This window comes from Micropterus dolomieu, linkage group LG04 (genome assembly GCF_021292245.1).
Source record: "Micropterus dolomieu isolate WLL.071019.BEF.003 ecotype Adirondacks linkage group LG04, ASM2129224v1, whole genome shotgun sequence".
NCBI classification, from domain to species: Eukaryota; Metazoa; Chordata; class Actinopteri; order Centrarchiformes; family Centrarchidae; genus Micropterus; species Micropterus dolomieu.
In genome coordinates, this window is record NC_060153.1 from 31,480,159 (window position 1) to 31,502,269 (window position 22,111).

General features: G+C 39.2%; 1 protein-coding gene and 1 long non-coding RNA gene across 9 annotated transcripts in view; one reads left to right on the forward strand and one right to left on the reverse strand.

Annotated features, from left to right (window-relative positions):
- Positions 1–22,111, forward strand: part of tenm3 (teneurin transmembrane protein 3) — an 818,277-nt gene that overhangs the window by 295,999 nt on the left and 500,167 nt on the right. The gene's annotated exons all lie outside the window — the stretch shown is intronic.
- On the reverse strand, positions 1,612–9,508 carry LOC123969357. The gene is made up of 3 exons (XR_006824718.1): positions 9,493–9,508; positions 9,270–9,397; positions 1,612–2,001 (listed from the first exon to the last, which is right to left on the reverse strand). It is a non-coding gene; the product is annotated as an uncharacterized LOC123969357 (long non-coding RNA).

Below are 22,111 nucleotides of genomic sequence, written 5' to 3' on the forward strand. Positions count from 1 at the left end.
AACTATTCAAATAATAAATTCTAAATTTAAGTAAACTAAAGTGCCTAATTTTTAGAAAAAATGTAATAAAAAGTGTAGCTTGAAGTGATGAAGTGTAGTCTTAACCAATTTTTATAATAAACACACAAATGAACAGCTGTAATGCCTCCTCTTCTCTTTCATTTCCTCTTACAGAGCTACCACTTTCCTACTTTCTGTTGTTCAGTGAGAAACGTGTGCTCCAGCTAGCATATTGGAGATCTATGAGATATTCTGGTTTTGAACTGCCCGTGGGAGGAATGTACATGTAAAAATCTGTACATTCTTGATTAAAAGTCATGTGAAATCTCTTTTATCTTTCGTCTCCTCAATTCGGGTGTGTTTCCAAAACGTCTCTGGTGAATCTCGCGGACTCGACTCGCAAGCATCGGTATGCACAGATTTGATTGGCTGAGCAGCGTCACATGAGACGATTGGAGCACATGCGATTGGTCTGTGAGTTTCCTGGTCCTCTAAACCAGTACAGTAAATACTAGAAAAGCTGCGCGGGTTAAAATAGAAACGCTCCGTCACGAGGTGGTAAGTCTCAATAATAAATGGGCTGGAGGTCGGCGGTCCGGAGAGGACGGCCGCTGGGTCCGGATCCGGACCGCGGTCCGCCTATTAGTGACCTCTGCTTTATAGGATAATTTCAGTATGTTTAAACCTTTACACCTTCTAGTCATTTCAACACCAAAATATGTGAAAATATGGCCCAGGTTTAAAAATACTGAAATTATCTTTTAAGTTGGATCTTTATCTTGATTTTATTCTCAGTACTGTATGTATTGATTTAAAGGAATCAATGAGAGTATTCTTCTTTTTCTTAAAATACTCATAATGAAGATAAGATTGATTCTCCCTAATGTGATGTCCACGATGAATTTAAATGATAAAGATTCATAAAGACTTCTGCACGCGACTGCTTGGCCCTTAGTGTAAAGCAGTTTGGCATTATGGATCTTCTAATTTCATATGCAGTGATTATTACAGCAGGGAATGCTGGGAATAGTTTTGATTTGAGCCTGCAGAGTAAATGAATCGTCCTGCAACCACACGGCAGTCTCTGGGCGAGAATGAATTAGACTGATTGAACACCTTAATAAGTGGGAGCACGGATACACACACACACATACACACACTCACACATACTCACGCATACTCACACATACAGGGAAAGTCTGTCACTCAAACACTTGCACGCAAGAACAATTTCCATCATACACACAAACACGATCAATTTACACATCAGGCATTGTATTGATCAGGCTATTTGCTGCTCAGGTCCCCTGCCATGGCCTTTCAATTAAGATGGGAGAGACAGAGAAGAGAGGACTGAAATATAGATGAGATGCAAAAAATAAATAAAATCATCAGCCTGTTTACTTTTTTAATCTGCATTCTTCTGCCGTGTCGATTTCATTCAAATGTATAGCAAAATATTTTAATTGTAATTTTTATGTAACTGGAACTAAACAGATGTGTGGGATTGTTTTGTGAAGTTTTTGAAGTGTGCTTATTTAATTGCATTGATCATTATCCTAAGTTTAAGAAATAAAAAGGATTAAGGAAGCCTCACACTAAAGTATAAAATAAATATTAAATAAATACTTTGGGGGCATCAGAAAATGGTTTGAGAAACAATGTAGTAAGCAACATTATGAACACTGTGCTGCAATACAGAACAATAACACCGTAATAATGAGCCTTTAACAAAGGGCATGCAGCTGACTTATAAGCATGATAGACAAATTAACTTGCTACAAGCTCGCTCCTCTCCTGTCCCCACCTGAACTAGCTGTGTCTTCACCGTCTCCACAGTCCTGGTTGGAACCGCTGTAAATCACCTCGGTACTGTTTTCCGCGCCATACAGGGGTACAGGCCTTTATGGCAGGCGGTTGTGGGCTGGGTTGTGCTGTAGCTGTTGTAGCTGTTCTGCTTCAGAATGGTTCTTTTAATCTGATGCAGAAGTAAATGTGGGTCTGAATGAAGAAACAGACAATAAACCCAGCGGTTAATAAGGATCTTGCCTAAGGACCCTTTGACATGCTGGCTGGGGGAAGCAGGGGATTGAACTGCCAATCTTTGTTTTTTCTCTTTTTTATAGATCCTTTATAGCCTTGCTCTGCCTAAAAGTGATTTTCTGTGACTAATAACACTTCAAAACTGTTATCACAGTGACACTTAGTTTATACTTTATTTTTTTGTTTTGTGGCAACAGCTGAGCCCGGTTCTACCTTTATGTCTGCACACCCTGGGCATTTTACCAGAGCCCATTGCATCAGCAGAGGGGTCTCATAGAAAAATTAATGAGGAGGCTATGGTTCATGTACAGTACATTCTTACTCTCAAAATTTTTCGAGTGGAAGAGTTGGTGCAGCAACCGTCTGGTGCAGCAACAGTCTGTTGTTGCACCAACAGCTTCTTGGATGATGATGGGATCACTGGTCTGTGGTACCCCTGAGTAATTCACTTCCTTTTCTACTTCCTTCAAAAACCTTCCAGCTACCGACTAAGACGAGAAGAGTGAAGACAGAAGTAGAAGAAAATAACAACACACATGCTGTACTATGGTGCCATGCAGCCTTTGTGAACGATTTAATAATGTAGTTCAAATCCACAGCAATACAAAGGGTAGCCACTTCAGAGCACCCACTACAGCGTCAGAGAGTAATGGCAGCTTCCGTAGGGATAAGGGCACGAGTATGTACAAATGAATTGTTTGCTAACAGTGTGCACACATTCTCAGAGGAGATGGCACACAGTTTGGCTCAAGGACCCAGGGAGAGAAATTATTCTATTATAGTAGTACTGTGGGATCAGACTTATCGTACTTCAAAATATTTAACAAAAAAGTCATCAGACTGTAAAAGCTTACAGCTGATTTTAACCAGTGTCATGCTGTCTTCATGAGTTAAAGACTTGACAGTAGTGAGTCGCAATTGGTAATAAACAGCCTTTGCTGCTTTTAGCTGTTTTTAGTGTAAAACACTCTCCTTTTTGAGAATGAGCGATGAAAGTAATACTTTTATGTGTCCCTACACAAAAACAGAGGCTGTAGTCAGCTTGGATTCATGTTACTTACAACTGGAGGCGGGTGTTAATACCAAAGCATGGCCTACTTGCACGCTTGACAGGATGCATGGGGAAGCTGTGTATAAAGTCATATTTCAGTAAACATATGACATATAGACAGATAACCATTCACTCTACAGCTACGGGCAATTTGAAGGTGTCAGTTCACCTTAGCTGCAGGTGTTTGGACCGGGAAGAAACTGGAGCATAGTGAGGAAACCTAGATATAATGTTTATATACTACTAATTTGCAACTGCAGATAAGTCTTGCGAGAGACTCAATGCCACCTAAATTACAGTTTTATCAAGATAATGAGGAACCATGGCTAATTAATGATACTGCTAATTCACAAAATGTATCTTTAAAACGCTCACCGACAACATGTTTCATTTGTTTTCCCACAATATCCATTTTTGCAATACAATATCCAGGAGTAGAAACTAAAGCATGATAAACAGTATGGTTTTGTTTAGGGCCTCGCATGTATTTTTCTAATAAAGAGTAAATGGAGATGCAATAAAGGAAAATATTATATTTTCATCCTCACCTGGTATAAAATCTATATTTTAACAGCTATATCACCATCGAAACCATCATCCAACTCATTATTATTATAACTATTTTATTAACTGTAACTGCAAATGTGATGAAACCAAACAAATATACAGTTATTACACAATTTTTTATATATATATATATATATATATATATATATATATATATATATATATATATATATATATATATATAGCAGGCGAATGTCCATGTTTTGTCCATATTTACTGTTTATATTCACTTTTATTAGGAGTTTTCTTCAAAACACTATTTCTGTTTATACAACCACGTTCCAAATAACAAAAAGCTGCCAAAACATTGAAATATTGATAAAAACAGTGAATATTAATCAACATTCCTGTGACCAAAAGCACTCCCATTCTTTACAAGCCAACAACTTCTACATCCTACAAGGTAAGTGGGCTCTTTCTCTTCATATTGATCACTGTTTGATATATTGGAGGTCTGTGCCAGTCGACGACGATAAAGACCGTCTGTTCCAAAGCAGCACGTCTTCTCTCCTTCATTTTGATGAGAGAAACTAAACAAAAAAGAGCTCCATACCAAAACGACGCTGTTGTAAATTGAGAGATGTCAAAACTCTGTCAGGGTTCTGTACCGCTGTACCGATTAGCAGTGGCGCCCCCAGAATAAAATCCTGGGGTGGCACACTAAACCAAAAGCCATAAATTCTATTATGCACTATATAGACTAGTTGAATACTACCTAAAAATATGAGTTAAGGAATCACAGACTGAATTCCTTTGGTTTCTTATTTTACAGTTAATGTTAGGCCTACTAGTTGTCTAATGTCCGTAGATTAAAACCAGTTCAATTAACATTCCATAAAAATCCTGTTTAGTGTATTATCTCTATGAATTAGGCAATTAATTATTCTTTAAATAGGCCAGTTGACCTTTTCCTTAAAAAGACAAATAAAGCTTTTATTTGTAGGAGTGTATTGACGGGGAGGAACAAAACATTTACTGGGAAAAAGTCTAGTCAACAAGATTACAGACATCATGGAGCTTAAATAGATATACACCCATTTTCTTAGGGTGGCCGTGGCCCCCCCTGGCCATTGCCACTTAGACACGCTGTACAGCGCCAGAAATGCTTCTCCAGTCTCCAAATTATTGAACCCCTTGAATAGAAACCCTCACATCACAAATATGCAAAACAGGTCACAATACCTGAAACAACTAACCAGGGGCCTCATTAGTTGCATCTGTTGTGAGCTGGAACATATGAAATACCTGAACTAGCTAGGGGTTTGTTGAGTGTCACATTTGACTTCGTGTTAGCAACATGGCTAAGTCAAATGGTCCAAAAAGAAAGAGATAATCGCTCACAGTTAAGCATGGTGTTGGCTTTTGTTGGATTTGTTCATTGCAAACAGCAGAAAAGTCTGTCAATTTGTACAACAAATCTGTGGGTTTAATAATTTTGATCGCAACTGAATGAGCAAAAAAAAACTAAAACAGATTTGGGTCACCTTTGTATACAGTCTGACAATAGCGCTTCAATGGGCGGAGCCAGAATCGACTGTGAATCTCACAGTCTGAGCTTCGCAGTGAAACTAGGATCATGCCATTTTGGCAATATGAGGGTGTTCAACGTCTGATTTCACATAGGACTGCCAGTTTTCACCAAATTAATTAAGTTAATATACTGCCTATTACAACATAAATTTCAACACATAATGATGTAAATAAACATGTAAAAAGAAAGAAAAGGTATACTAAATGTTTTTAAAGTGCGTGAATAAATCCTAAATTGTAACCCTAACCATGTGTGGGCGTAGCGTGTATGTGTGTAGTGGTTTTGTGCCGAGTTGTCTGCACCTCGTGTGACGTTCGGATCATTTATCACCAATGATGAACCACACAAAGAATATTATATTGTTTTTGTAGTTGTCGGCCGAACGCCGTGCACGCAAAACTCTGCACAAGACCAGTGAATGGAAGACGAGTAGAGAGAAAATGGTCAACAATAAGCCTCAGTTTAGCTGGAAATGTAAAGTTACAGTGACTAGTGAAGAAAGACTGCGGCTCTGCAGCTTCCCTGCTACCGTGTGTAAAACAGACAAAGAGCATATGTGTCACCTACAGCATGCCAAAATCTGACTTCATTAAGAAGAAAATAAATCAAGTCTAAATCCATCACAGAATTCCACAGTTTGATGGATGTGAAACATGCAAGAAAATAGAACCGGTAACCCTGCTGTTTGTTCAAAGGAAGGGACATTTTAACCCTGACAGTGATTCACACACACACATACCTTATTTGGTGTCAACTTATGGGGATCCGAATAAATGCTTAACACACACGCACACCAAGCACTTTCTCTTCTGCAACATTAATGCAACAGAAATGACCCTTGCTTGAACTCTGCAGTAAAATGTGAGTGTGTACGTGTCAGTGTGTGTGTATGTTTATGTGTGTGCGTGTCAGGGGTTGCACAAAGTGCCCTCCATAGCCGAGTCATGTCTCTTAAACCTCCCCAGACAGCTGAAGGGAGACAGAACGTCTCACATCAATTATTAAACCAGAGAAAAAAAGAGGGGGATGGAGAGATAGAGGGAGGGATAGAGGCAGAAAGAGACGTTGAGAGATACATGTAGGAAAATAAGTAGGCAGAGGGGGTGTACGAGTGAGGGATGGATGGACAGAGTGAGATAAGAGAAAGACAAGACTGTGACACAGCAATGTAGATGGAGAGAGAGAGCAAGGTGTGAGTCATAAAGAGAGTGTTTAATTCATGGTTTCGGTTAGAAAAAAAAATAATTGTTTAAATATTAACATCTGTATAAAATGTTCTCGACTTGACCTCATCATTCATGCACACTCAGGTCATGGTAAAGTAGAGTGTTAAAAGCTGGAGGCGAGCAGGGCGGAAGTGATATTTTTTGGCCTCCGATAAATTCTATTTTTATTCATCCACAAAGGGAGGAAGTCAGGGAGGAAATATAGTTCAGCTCAGACACATGCTGTGAAGACAAATGTGCTTTTAGTGGTGTTAAAAGTGTATTAGAGATTTCTTAAGAGATAATACTAAACTAAATCACAAGGTGGGGGTGCAATAGAGTGGTGCATCACATATCCTCTTCAATTTTTAAACCTCAGTCATTGGTGGCAATTTACAACACTTTAAAATGAAGCATCCCTGTATTAATTAGTTCTGTGCTTCCCTCCCTCTCCATCTCAAGATGATATGTGGTGAGTGTTCTGATGCAAATGGTTGCCGTGCATCACCCGGGTGGGTGCTACACATTGGCGGTGGATGAGATGACTTCTCTCGCTTTGAATCATCTAAGGCTCTCAAATCACCCCTTAACCTATTTTTTGCAGAACAGATTGTAATGCATTCCTATTTACTGACAGTGTCAAAGTGATGTAAGTAACAATATAATAAATATTTAAGCTGTTTGTGCACCCAAATGTTAAGAACCCCACTCTCAATGATTTTAACAAACATCTGACAACAAATCTAGAGCAGCAACTATAACAAAGAACGTCTTGGAGCTTCTAAGAAGAAAAAATATTTATGGCCAGTATTTGACCTCGGGAGGTCTTGCCATCTTCTTCATGTTGAGCACTGGCGCATGAGGGCTAATTTGCAATTTACTTTAAACAACAACAAAACCCTTCTGTCGTACCATTTTGTAAGGGTAATATTTACAGTATTTCTTTTACCCTGAGTTTCAATAAATGAGGTTTATCTGCCTTTTCTGAAGAAAATAATAATATACTGTGTAACCATATAGTACATAAGGCTTCCCACGTCTGTACGTAATAACCCAAAATCTATTATGAGAATCGCTTGGCCTAAATAAATGTTCTAAGGTGGATGGACTGTGATGACATATTGGGCATCTATCTGTAACTTGAGGGTCAATTTTGTTAAGTTTCTTGATTGAATAATGACTAACTTCATGTCAATCAGTGATTAAGCTATCCACATTACTGTTGTTGGATGCTATAGGACACCTTCAGCTGTTAGTGATGCTCTGCCCTCTTTAATGCAGCTTTTATCAGGACTGAATTTGAATGAAATTGTAGTCATGAGAGATCTAAATTGGAACTGGTTACAACCAGTACCTGATGATTGTAAAGCTTACTGTGACTCGCTAAATTTCTTCCAGCTCGTCGATAGTCCCACTAGACCTAATCTGAAATGTCTAGATAAATCATCTCTAATTGATCCTTACCCTAACCAACGTTCCTTATAAATGCTCAGCAGCTTCTGTATTTTCAAACGACATTAGTGACCACTGTGTTGTTGCCACAGTCAGAAATACAAAAATTCCCAAAAACCAAGCCACACATCATTATTAAGCGTGACATGAATCATTTTACGGAACAAGGGTTTTTTCATGACCTGTTTTACTTTGATTGGGATAAAATGTATCTTATGTCTGATGTTGAAAATGCTTGGAAATTTTTTTATGATGTTTTAAAGAAATTGTTGATGCATGCTTCCCTCAGAAAGTATAGAGTAAAAGGCCGAAACAATGCATGGTTCACTTCAGAGTTAGCCAACTCTCTTCACGAGCGCAATAAGGCCTGGGCAAAAGCCAGGAAAACAGGCCTGGATTCTGACTGGCAGCTCTTCAGGAGACTGCGCAATTTGTGCAAAATCACTATGAGAAAAGCCAAAGCAGACCACTTTCTTATAGAAACTTCAAGCAATCTAAACAACCCCTTCAAAATTTGGAAGACGATTAAATCCTTTGCTGGAAATAAAACTGAACTAAATTGAGCTGCCACCATGCATTCTGAAGAACTCACATAAAATATATGATAAGACTGAAATGCTTGGCTGTTAATTTTTTGCCTCTTAAGCATAAAGCCCTCAGACTTTTAGACATTAGAAAATCGGCTGGTCCTGACAACTTGATGCCTTATTTTCTAAAATTTGCATCTGATTTTATTGCACCCCCTTTGACATGTCTTTTTAATCTCTCTGTGGACACAAATGAAATTCCACTTAGACAGAAATCTGCATTTGTTCTTCCTCTGTTAAAAGGGGGAGACCTGACAGATTTAAACAATTAAAGACCCATCTCAAAATTGTCCATCCTGGCTAAGGTTATGGAAACTCTGGTGAATGAACAATTGAAAGAGTTTCTAACTACTAACAATATATTGTCTAATTCTCAGACAGGCTTTCGTAAAAAACACAGTACAACTACAGCAGCCCTAAAAGTAGTAAATGATTTCATTGACTCTTTAGCTAAAAAACAACATTGTGCAGCTCTCTTCATTGATCTGTCTAAGGCTTTTGATACTGTGGATCACGCAATATTGAAACAAAGACTTTTCAGTTTCGGATTGTCAGAACAAACAGTCTGCTGGTTTGGAAACTATCTATCAGGTAGATCTCAGTGTGTGCAGGTAGATGGTCTCACTTCCAGCCCTCTTAATGTATTCAAGGGTGTGCCCCAGGGGTCAGTGCTGGGACCCCTCCTATTTATTATATATCAACATTCTTGATCAAAATGTATCCAACGCAAATTTTAATTTCTATGCTGATGATACTGTGATATAGTGCTCTGCATCTACACCAAACCAGGCTCTTTGTCAGCTACAACTTGCTTTTGATACTGTACAACGCACCTTGTTTGATTTAAAAATTGTTTTGAATGACGACAACCGGAGGACCGGAGGGCGTCATGGAGGCGGCGAGAGGAGGAGGCTGGCGAGCAAGCCCGGCTGGCCGAATGGGGAGGCAGAGGTGAGTGAACCTGGCGGGAGGAAACAGACAGACAGGGTTAGCAGGTGACGAGGAGGTAAGACAAAAAAAGGAGATTCATAAAATGCTGGAACGAAGCTGTGACACCAAGTCTGGAGCTGCGACGATCGAGTGAGGATGGAGTGGAAAGCCGGGGTAGAAGTACTGGTCGTGATGAGGTTGATAACTGGCAGGTGCGGCGGCCAGGGATAGAGGTTAACGAGGAGCAGGTGTGGGTAACCAGCCGGGCTCCGGAGCGGAGAGTGGGAGCACACAAAGGGAGAGAGGCAAAGGAGAAACCAGAATGGGAGGGAGGAAAGGAGAAACAGGACACTCACCAACAGCCGGGCTGTCACCACAACAGCATGCATCCTTTCAAAGCTTGAAAATGTTGGATACTGTTTACCACAGAGCTCTGAGGTTCATCACAAACTTTAGAGCCCTTACTCATCATTGCTCCTTGTATGAGCGGGTTGGTTGGTCTGCGTTGTCCACCCGTAGACTTAATCATTGGCACATTCTTATTTACAAGGCTATTCTTGGTCTGCTTCCAGGAAGATATTGTCTTCGTTCTGAGGACTTATTACTACTGTCTGTCCTTCAAGTCCGGACTGATTTGGGAAAAGGGGTGTTTAAGTATGCAGCCCCCTGCACTTAGAATCAGCTGCAAAATGTCCTTAATCTTCAGGAGCCAGTTTCACTGGTTGCTTTTCAAGTACTTTTAAATGACATGGAGGCTGTACACACTGGCTGTAGATGTTATGAATGATTACTCGGACAATCCTTGTTGTTTATCAGTTGTGGTAAATATATATGAAATTTAGATATTTTATGACCTTGTAACTCACTATTTATTCCCATCATAAATTGTTATATGTTTTACGTTTATGTTATATGTTTTAATGTCTGCACTACATACTACCCCCACCACCTGTCTCGCTGACTTAAAGTCTTGGATGCAACAGAACTTCCACAAACGCAACTGCAAAAAATCTGAAATCCTCATCATTGGCCCTAACACCCATACCCACACCACCCAGACCTTTTCTCTCAACATCGACAGCGCAATTGTCACCCGCCGTCGCCTAGGTCTGCAACTTTGGAATCATCTTTGACCCCGCCCTCTCTTTCTTGCTCCATGTCGACAAGGTGCCTTCATCCACCTCAAGAACATCACCCGCCTCCGGCCCTCCTTGACCTTTACCTCTGCAGAAATACAGCATCCTCTATGGTTTTGGCACAACAAAATCCTCGATAAACTTCAATACGTCCACAACTCCACTGCCCGCATCCCGTCGCACAGATCTTATCACCCCCATCCTTCGTAACCTCCACTGGCTCCAAGTTAAATACAGGATCCACTTTAAACTTTAAACACAACCTGGCCTCTCCCTACCTCTCTGACCTCCTCCACCTCCACACATCGCCTCAGGTCCGCTGACGTAACAACACTAAAAATCATCAGGACAAAGCGCCGGACCTGGGTTGACAGGCCCTTTTCCATTGCTACACCCTCCCTCTGGAACGCCCTCCCTAACCACACCAGACAGACTAACTCCATGTCATCTTTCAAAATCTACCTTTTCAAGACTGCATTCCCCAGTGAACTTCCTTCCCCTCTCTTCCAACCTTTTCTTTTTTAACCAATTACTTTCATCTTACCCCCTGAGTACCTAGAAAAGTGCTATAAAAATCTAATGTATTATATTTATTGTTATTATTATGTTCACATCAAGTGGAAGTGACAGAGCAGATTAGAATTGGAAGAGATGGCAAAAATTCCAATACGGGAAGGCAGAACATCAGACAAAAAAAACCTTGTTGAGCTTTCACCAAAGATAGGAATATAGGCTAAAAATTTCACAGAACACTCAAGAGTACTTAGTAGGTAGGTAGGTAGAATTATATGTCACAATATAATTGAGTTTGTAACTCGCTTCTGCTACATAGAGCACATAAGAGTACTTAGTAGAGAAGCAATGTGAATCATTACTTTCTATGGCCTTTGTCTCAAGACTTACAAACCCATCCACATGATGTGGCTTTAATAGAGGACAAGGGATGACTTCATGCATAGTGTAATAAAATGTACATTAGCCAGTGTCCAGCTACATATGCTGTATATACATATACAGTAAGCAACCACAAATTCTTGCCTTAAGGCTTTAGCTTATTCCAGGTATTTGTCATGTTCTGCTGTGTATTGCAGCCCTACGCATTTAGGACAGCTATAGTGGATTCCCTTTGCCACTTTGTGATGGTGAAAGGGGGGTGGTATTAAGTGAAAAAGTGGTGTTAATGCATACCTTTTATACAAAGTAGCTCTGCTTCATTTTGGCCTCTGCAACATTACCACAGCAAAGCATACAGAACATTACACAATATCAATTAAAAGTCTATTTCAGTCAAAGAGGAGGATAAATGTACAAAAACTGGCAATGTAAAAATAAACACTGCTTTCCTAATGGGATCAATATGTTGTGAAAGGATGCACCCCTAACTGGGGAGTAAATTTAAACATTCCACTGAGCTGCGCATTTACATATTGCTGAGCAAAACTGAGATTTCCCACATCGAGCTTGATGTAAGACTGTTTCTCAAACACACCTGCACTTTTATGGACATGCAAATATTTCTCCACATACAAGAAATAAATTACCAGGTACGTCTGTCGATGTGTGTATGGGGAGTGTTTTCACATACATATGTATGCTGTGTGTCTGTATTTGTGCTTTTGAGCTCAGCTGTGAAAGAGTGATTGGGAAGCGATCGCAGTGATAAATGAATACATTCCAACCAGATGTCTATGAAATAAATCAAGCATGATATTACTCCTCCCTTGATCAATGACACATCACACTTAGAAATGCAGATCTGAGCAAAATGCCTTCATATGGACAAAAAACAATGAGTCAGATAGAGTGTAACTTTTAGGAGCAGTAGTGGTGAAGATTTTTAAAGATGTTGTGTATCCTCTTAAGAAAAGGAAGAAAAATGTATAATACTAATGTAAAGGCTAATAGTTTTTTAGAAAGAAACATCACCCATTCAAAAGGTAAAGATTTAATGTTATGTCTAATAACCTACAGTGCATTAACTCAACTTTGGACAACAGATTAAGTGCCTTATTTTGAAAACATAATCAAACCAAGTGTTTGTAATATGAAATTGCATATTTTGACAGTTCATTTTGCGGCCACATGATAACAATATTTATTTTTAGTATTAAAATGAAAATACTGCATAAGAAGTCAGACAAAGTGAAGTGTGTCAGCAGGTAATAAAGACAATAATCATATCATCTATGACAATTACGACTTGAATGTAGCGTGAGCTACACAAAAAATGCATCAAAAGACTCAAAGCAACAATTAGCTGCTCTTACTAATAAGTATTGTGCATATGTCCAAGGTCTGATATAGCTTATTTCTCTGAGCCATAGAGCTCCAAAAACACATCAGTGAGCCACACTGTTGCACTGAATGACATGTTCTTTAATGACACACTGTATTTTATTGTGACTCAATCCCACACCCACCGTCCTGCTGCCAGAAATACCCACTAGAGCACCAAAAGTGTATTAAGCTGCTGTTGAAATTAGTCCCCAACTAATTGCTGTTTACTCCGTTTAAGTAACATCTGCTTAAAACTACAGTGTCCAGCTGTTTCAGGAAATTACGGCACCTTTTAACAAGTTAAAATATAAATGCCACCCAATCCTTTAACATCAGCATCATGTCAAGTCATGACACAGTAAATTATTGAAGAGATGAGTTGAAGTTGTAATTCTGCTATATTTCTTGCATTTTTGCATGATACTCACTTCATATAAGCAGCCCACACCACACTGCAGAAGCCGCAGTAGCTTTAACACTGTTTGGATTCCTGTTGATATACAGTATCTAAGCAGTATGATGGAATTCTTCACTGTCAAATTCAGCCACTATTTGTAAGTTGTATTAACATTGACTGGACCTACCAACTCCAGTTTTAGTATTCTTTGTGTGCTCCTAATGCTTAAAGTGACAGACAACATGAAAAGTGACCTATTCAAAACTTCATCTGCAAGCTGTCATCTGAAAAAATGTAAATTCCTAGAATATGTCCGGGAAGCTTTTTGGAGATGTGAGAGTTTCTAATTTATTTGGTCTCTGACGGGAACAGTCCAGGATTTATGCTAAAGCATCAAACTATTGCATCATTTACGCAAAACTGTGTTTCTTACATGTCTAAATCTTCTCTGGTCATGATAGTGAAGGATGGATGTTACTGAGCTCATCTCATCATGATTTAAATGTTATTAGTTAATAATGCAGTTGATTAATATTCACTCTCTTTTTTTCTCAACAAATGGCAATGTTCATGAAACCACAGGCTTTGTGATTTTAGTATCAATAGATTCAATATATTTTGAGCTTGAGTTTAATAGAACAGGATTTTACTGAGTATGTCAGATAAAATAGGGGGATGAGCTTATAAGCTCAACACCAAGCGATACTGACACACTCCGCTCTCCACACACACACATGTTCTGTAGCCCATATTGCCTGGTGTTTACCAGTCATGTACGACAGATGGATCTCGCTGAGTCATTTGCCCTCTTTACACAGTCTGTCTGTCTGTGTGTGTGTGTGCATGCACACTCTTCTCTGCCTCCACATATGTCAGCATTTATCCGCCTATCTTTCATTATAGTCTATTCAGGAGTCTAATTTTCAGAAATTTAACCACAGTTCTTTGGTTTTCCTTTTCATCATGTAACAATGCAGCTATCGTATCACCTGCTCAGGAAATATACGTGTTTTAAATTCAGCCTGCTTTGTTAGTTGGAAATTAACTTCATAAATGAATCATTGTTGAGGTAGAAGAGTGAATAAGTTTATCAGGGAATTAAAAAAATATCATAACCAAATGTCAGACTTTTCATCGTGAATTATCATCTTGTTGCTGCTGTTTACATTCTCCCAGACGCAAATTCATATATTGTTTTTTTTAATAGACATTTAGTGTAGCTTGAAGGGACTACAAATTCTTTTTCAATGACAAATAAATAAACCTGTACCTTAAAAAAAGTTATTAGAAAATAAATATTTGGATTGAATGGGAAATCCCTGATTATTGTTGCACTGGAAATATTATTTTACTTGGAGTAAACCTGTTAAGAAGGAAATAAAATTTGAGACAGGAGTCTGAGAGACTAAAATACAAACTGAGACTTTTGTAATGGAGTGAAGAGAATATAAACTGGCCAAAACTGCAAAACAAGAAATGTGTAGTTGTGCATTATTAGAAATTCTCACCTTCTTAAAATGCGGTTCAACAGCTTATTTGTTGTAACGTGACTCTAAATTATTTTGGAATAATGTGAATGGACTCAATGCTGCATTGCAGATTTAAAAACGATCACATGTGAAAATAAACCGACTTTTGTCATTTTTATCACTATGTGTATTATTATTAATAAATAGCTTATGGCGTGTGGGTTGTTGGTTTTAGTTATTTCCCTGTAAGTTTAGCAGAAGTTCCTAGAGAAATCCCTGCCCCATACAAATGTATACTTACGTATACTAATTTTACTACTTTTTCTCCATTTAATTTGTTCTGTTAATGTTGTTGTTTTTTCAGTAAAGGTGGAGTGGTACAAAGCGTTTTTGTACCACATATAAGTAGAAAGTGTAGTAATCAAACAACGGAGACCAAGCTTTAGGTAACACTTTGGTTTAGGGTTAGGGAAACAATGGGGATTTTGAAAAATATTAAGTGACATATATGTCTCGTTTCTGAAGCTACTTTTGACTTTTTCAGTATTAAATCAAGACAACAGTCTTTCGCTAACTATAACCAAGAGCTTTAAAGGCCTTAACACAATCAGTCATCATGTGAGGACATTGTATTGCAAGAGTGGACTTTGCAGGAAAACAAACAACTTTTGCTTTACAAACATAGTCGTTTCTTTATGTTGACAAAAAAAACATATTCTGGGTGACATTACTTTTCTTACAAAATGTATTTGCTGTTAGATGCATATAAACATAATTTCTGGGAGACAGGCTTTAGAGAAACATACTAGATACATTCTGGGCGGCTGTGGCTCAGGAGGTAGCGGCGGTTGCCTGTTAATCGGAAGGTTGGTGGTTCAATCCCTGGATCCTCTAGGCTGTATGTCGAAGTGTCCTTGGGCAAGATACTGAACCCTGAATTGTCTGTGGTGGCTGTTCTGTGTGTGTGAGTGAATGCGGATGTAGAAAAAAGTGTAAAAACTGTTTTGAGTGGTCGAAAAGACTAGAATGGCACTATACAAATACAGAGCATTTACTAAATGGGCCATATAAGAAAATTTTAAGTTTGAAATTGTATGCATACAGATGTGGGGAACACAGTTGGTTCAATATGACTAAACTAAAGTCAACTGTCATAAACTGAAGTATCAAAACATATTAATTCAGAGGATGCTTACGCAAGCATCCTAAGTCTGTGGTTTATATTAGTGGTAAAACTAGGGGGCACATCATGTATTTATTTTTCTTAATTTTTTTAGGCAGTCTTACAACAGTAAGAGTGATTGCGCAGATGCCTTACTTACATGGTTTCTACTTGAAACCAAAATCTTTATGGTTTACTTTCCAAAAAAGCTATCAGTTATTTAAAGTTATCATTCAAATCAATCTTACTTCCTGGGACTTAAATCTGAACATCGTGCATTATGCACAGGTGTGTGGTTTACACGGCAGGGAGATTGCTCCCACAACACTGGTGTTAAAGGTCACTATAAATACAAATGGTAAAACTTCCTTCTTTCTTTCTCTCTATTATAATAATCTATCTGAATTTACAACCCATCAGCGTCAAGACAGAGTGGAAGTGTCTCTGCACACACACACACACACACACACACACACACACACACACACACACAATGATACATGATCTGAGGTTCTTAATGTGAATTTTGGAAATTAGATGACGGAAAATGCCAGAAACACACACACACACTTATAACCTCAAACCCCCTCATAGCAACATCTGTGTGTGTGTGTGTAGTTGTGCATGTATGTGTGTGTGTGTGTGTGTAAGCACTTGACGTTGATGGTTTACAAATGCAGACGAATGATCGGCAAATGACAATTCCCGTAATCGTTAACCCTCAACCCACACACACCCCCATCCTCTGGCAATACATCAGTGAGAGAGGGTGTGTGTGTGTGTGTGTGTATGTGATATCCATCAAGGGAGAGCTAAAAAAAGGGGGAGTCCCGAGTGTCACATTTGTCTGGGAGGGGAAAGAGAGGGGAGGAGAGAGAGAGAACACATTCTGCTTGCTCTGGCTCAGTCTGTCCCTCTTTCTTTCTTTCCTCTCACAGCTGATTTCAGCGCTTTCTGGTCAGCTGTGTTTTGCTTGTGTCTCTGTTGGCATCATGATATGTGCTCAATTGCTATTTAGAGAAACACCGTGAAGCCTTTATCATGATGCCGTACAAAATACAAAACCTCTCACAGTGTATTTAAAGCACAGAAATCGGAGCACAATGGACTGTAGTTTATGGCATCACTCAGTGGTCTAAGGGGCAAAGAAAAAAAAATAAAAAGTTACCAGCTGCACGCAGTGGGGCACCAGCAGGTAGAATGTTGTGATGCAGTTATGGTGAAACGACAGCCTATATGGCACTGCATCGTGTTTTCTCCACTGGAAGGGCACCATTCAAAGGAAAGGACAATATAATTTGGTACTGACAATTTTTGTCAGATTTGTCTTTTGAAATCACATGTAAGCACACAATTTACAAATAAAGTTTCCAAAAAAAAAAGATAAATGTCCTTGGGTTTGAGTGGATCTTTCCCGATCATTAAGATTTCAGCAGTTATTTCCAGTCCTGTATTGTAGTTCTGTGACTCCTGCACGGCAGCTTTGCATGATTCAAAATTCAAAAATATTATTTTCTATCTTTTACTAGCACTTAATGCAGACCTTCATTTCAGCATCTGTCTGAAACAAGCTGTAGATGCTCCTGTCTCTTTGAGACCTCCCCCCCCCCTCCAAAGGCCACTGTCTTCTGATTGGGCATTGTATTATGTGTTTACCAGGTTGCCGCAGGGATAGGGCTGCATGTTACATTGTGGGTGTGGCCAGCATTCTCTGCCTGAAGTAAATGACCATATTTGGAAATCCGGCATCCAGCATTCAGAACAGGGAGATATCTGAAGTTTTTGCTCACAGGGATTTCTTTTAAATACTTTGATGTCATAATTTGAATCTTTCGTCATGTTTAACATGAACATCAGATGTAACATTATAGATACAAATATGAATACTATATATGAAAAAGCATAATAGTTCCCCTTTAAACACTATATTATTCGATTAGTATTAGTAAAGCATTCATTTGTTTTTATTTGACTTTTAGAAAGTCATTTATTTTGAATTTATACATGCACCGTTTACATATATGTTACACATTTCATATCTAGCAGGTGTGCACATGTGTGCGGTAGTTCAAGTAAGGAGGAGTTGTTGTGTTGCTGTTTGTGAAAATGTTTCTAAGCAGAAGCCAAATTCAAGTGCTAAATATATCCAGAGCAGTGAATGTATGTAGAAAATACATGTCACTCATTGCCATGACATGTCAGGAATTCTTCTTTCATTTAATAACATTATTATTATTATTATTAATAATAATAATAATAATAATAATAATAATAATAATAATAATAATAATAGTATTATTATTATTATTATGATAAAGTTCCTGGCAATTGACTGAGCGTCTCAACTAAACATGTATTTCTAGAAAGGTGGTGACAATTAATTTAGATGCATGTAGGCATCTGACATACAGTGAATGTGAGAAGATGTAAGTCTCTGTCTATTCCCTCTCTTTACTGTATGTTCATCTCTACACATCGTTTCCATCGGCTATATCTCTTGTTTTCTCTCTCACTTTGTCTTTCTCTCTCACCCACACACATGCACAGACCCAGAGGAAGCAATAACAATCCAATTCCTCCCTCCCCAGTTGTCCCTGACCACCCTCCCCTTCCCTCCCGTACCACCACCACCACCACCACCACCACCACCACTACCTTTTACCGATCCCTCCTCTCATCTCTGTCCATCTAATTTTATGAGTGTCTGGGGAGTTCGTCTGTGTTTGTGTGTTTTTGTGTGCATCGCAGGATGCGGTGTGTATGTCTGCATGAGGGCACAGGGTGTGTGTGTGTGTGTGTGTGTGTGTGTGTGTGTGTGTGTGTGTGTGTGTCTCTGTGTGTGTCTAGCAGAAAATGGCTGCCTGTCACATTAGTGGTTGGATGGGCTAAAAAATCACTTCTGTAATCACATTTAGACGCCAGCCCCGGTCATGTTAACCTCTTTATTTAGAGGTATGGATGGGTTTTAGGATGGCTGCAGAGATAGAGAGATGGAAAGAGGAGGAGAGGCAGAGACCAGCAGCTGTCCCTATTACATGTATAATTCATTTCACTCACTAACTATTTCTAGATGTTTAAAGGCATAATCACACCTGAAGTTTGTTTCTGTTGGTCTAAACTGTGGTTAAATCATTCTGATGTCATTTTTAATGTGGTTCATTTAGGAATGTTGTAGGACCTGCTGTCATCTTTTTATTCCTGGCTATTGTAGCCACCCACCATGATGAGCCTGTGATCCACAGTTAGTAGGTATTGATAAATGCCTTAGAGGCTCACTGACTTATACTGAATGTCATTTAAAGGTGGTGCAGGTACCATAGCTGCAAAATGTTAATGGTTATATAACAAATTAAATGTTAATGATATTAATGACCTCAGGCATCAGGGACAGCAATTCCTGTAAGAGTCCACTGTGCTCAATTCACACTGAAAAAACAATTTTATACAATCTGGGCCTTTCAGAGGCCATCACACCTATGAGTTATGATATTTGGATAAAAATGTACTCGCTTTATTGCTGACATTTGGACTTGCAGCAACACCATTTGAGCATGGCTGCTGGATATATAAGATCAATGTGAACATTAAAACCCTAACATATACAACATACCATTAACCTTTAAATGCACACCTCAGGTCTTCAGCAACCTGCCACTGTATTAGCACCTGTCTGCTTCTTTAATGTCCTTCAGTTAAGCAGTCAGTTTGCTAGTATTCCTCAGACATTTTGCTTTTAACAATGTCCTCATATCAAAAAATTATTTTAAATCATTGTTTCACTAATGTTTTGAAGAGGAATTTGTTTCTGGGCTGTTTATGAGCAAAGGAATGATGAATCCAGCTCTAATGACATGAACTTTGAATTTGTTGTTTGTGCTCATGCCCGAAATGGCAGCCTTCTTGGAGTCTCTGGGTAGTGTCCTGAATAAGATAAGTCCTGGGGCCTTTGATGTTAAAGTTGAGAGCATTAAACACGTTATTGCCTGCATGGTGAAAGTTTCTGCGCCAATTTCTGCCTTTTCTGCATCAATTTATGGTGGAAATCCATCCATCCATCCATCCATCGTCAACCGCTTATCCTGCGTACAGGGGGCTGGAGCCAATCCCAGTTTACATTGGGCGAAAGGCGGGGTACAACCTGGACAGGTCGCCAGTCCATCGCAGGTATGGTGGAAATGTGTTCATTTATATAACGGGAAAATCAAAATTCATGCCACAGGTGAAAATTCTACATATAAACAATTAATAGAGTATAAAGCTGTAAACTCTGGACTCACACAGGCTGCGTGTGCGTCGCATTATGGCTATGCCGTGGTTTAGTCCGTCCCCAGCCCGGCGTCAACACACACTGGAAGCGTCTCATAAGCGTTTCAGCAGCGGAGCATTTCGCCTTCCCCCACGTTGTTGACTTGTTGGTTATTTGGCCTTTAATGTGCTTAAAACTACAGATAACAGCTCTCTGTGAACAGGTTTTGTGTAGTTCTTTGCACCACCTTTCACATCGATGATAAATGAAATCATTTTAATCCAATTATAACCCCTGGACTTTAGTAGCTTCTGTGTTTCAGCAGGTTTTCTGCTCATGTCCAAAACTTTCTGCACATGCAAAACTACCAGCATTCGTACTACTCTGTCACAATCTGGCTGCAACTCATAGCCACTCACAGCATGAGGTGGGTGCACTTGGTTATTATCAAGGCATACACTGGTGTCGCATCAACTGGGTGGAGTTGATTCACGCTGTGTCGAAAACTTTGCCACGGGCCGGGCCAGAACTAAGTACAGGGAAGGGGAAAGTTGACAGAGGTTCAGCTCTATTGATAGGAGACTACAGGATTTTATGATTTGATAAAGACCCAGGTTTGCCATCTCTTAAGCACAGAACTAAACAGTTCATTTCAAACGTGTAATGCCTGTCCAGTCCAGTAAATCCTTATTCAGCCTTCAGTGTATGTCAGGCCTGAATATGTAATCAGACAAGAAACCACAATCACTAGGGACGCAGCTGCTTCCCTGTCCCTGTCACTCTATCTGTCACACTTACACACAAACTCCCTCTCTGTCTCTGTCTCTCTCTCTCAGACATGACATGCTGTCAGTCTCTCCCAGGTCAGGGCAGGGACACTTTTTTTGCTCCCCTGCTATATTCACAGTGGAGCAGAGGTTGAGTGGCGACTGTCTATTCTTGTCAAGCCACCACTTGTCCTTGTCATCTCTTTTTTTTTGGCTACTCATCCCTTTTCTTTCTCTCTATTTCTATAATTTGTTTATAAATGTATTCATTTGTTAATCTACTGTCCAACTGCACTGCTCAGAGCGTTAAATTAATTCTTAGGAACATAATTGGACTAAAAAGTGGTGTTGTTTTGTCCATCTTCAGCATTGATTAATTTGTTCCTAGTGTATAGCGTGAGATACTCCACTTCCTGTGTAGCTATTTGATACCTTATGTTTACACAGGCGTAATGCAGTTTTAACCTCTTTGGCCTTGTTCATAGCCCAGGGCTAATAGCAGTCCAGGACTCTTGCCTTAGCTTACACTGAGGTTTCACATCATCTGAAAGGATTTGACATTGATCTTAGCCCAAGGCCAGTCTAGTTCTCCTCTGAGGAGGTGATACAGTGCACTCCTGAAAGTCTAACAGTAAAGATTTGTAGAAGTTGCTGCAGTGTGCAAAGGAGTCAAAATAAGCCTCAAGCCAACTCTTGGGCTCCACTTACTCTGTGGTTTAAATAAAGAAACGAATAGGCGGTTGACATCATGGGATTTTACTCAAGCAAAGTGGCAGACTGCCTTGTTGCTAGGAGAATTCTGATTAATGCTGCAATCTACAATTTGTGCTTGATTTGTACTTGTATGCACCCTCTCACAGCTGTGCGAGAATGAATAGACTGCATGCTCTTGAAAAATGAATGTCTGCACCAAGTTATCCATGTCAGCTTGCTAGCATGCTGATGCTAACTAACATAGCTGTCACTTACTAGAAAAGTACAAGCTCACCCTCAATATATTAAACATACATATAATTGTTTCTTTTTCTATTCCACTGATAAGATATTATCCCTCTGACCCAGAAGGAGAAATTAGAAAGCAGAGGGCTAGGAAAGAAAGCTTTGCATTTAGTGTTTGGTTCACATTTGCAGCAGCAGTAAGCAGCTTTTTTCAGCACAAAAAATGCTTTCACAAACCCACTTTATACTACCTTCCCAGCACAAAATGAATGTTTCTTTAGTCTGTCTTTCTGAAAACAAATAGCATGTTCCAGAGGTTTGCTGTACTTATTCAGAGACAAATTCAAATCCA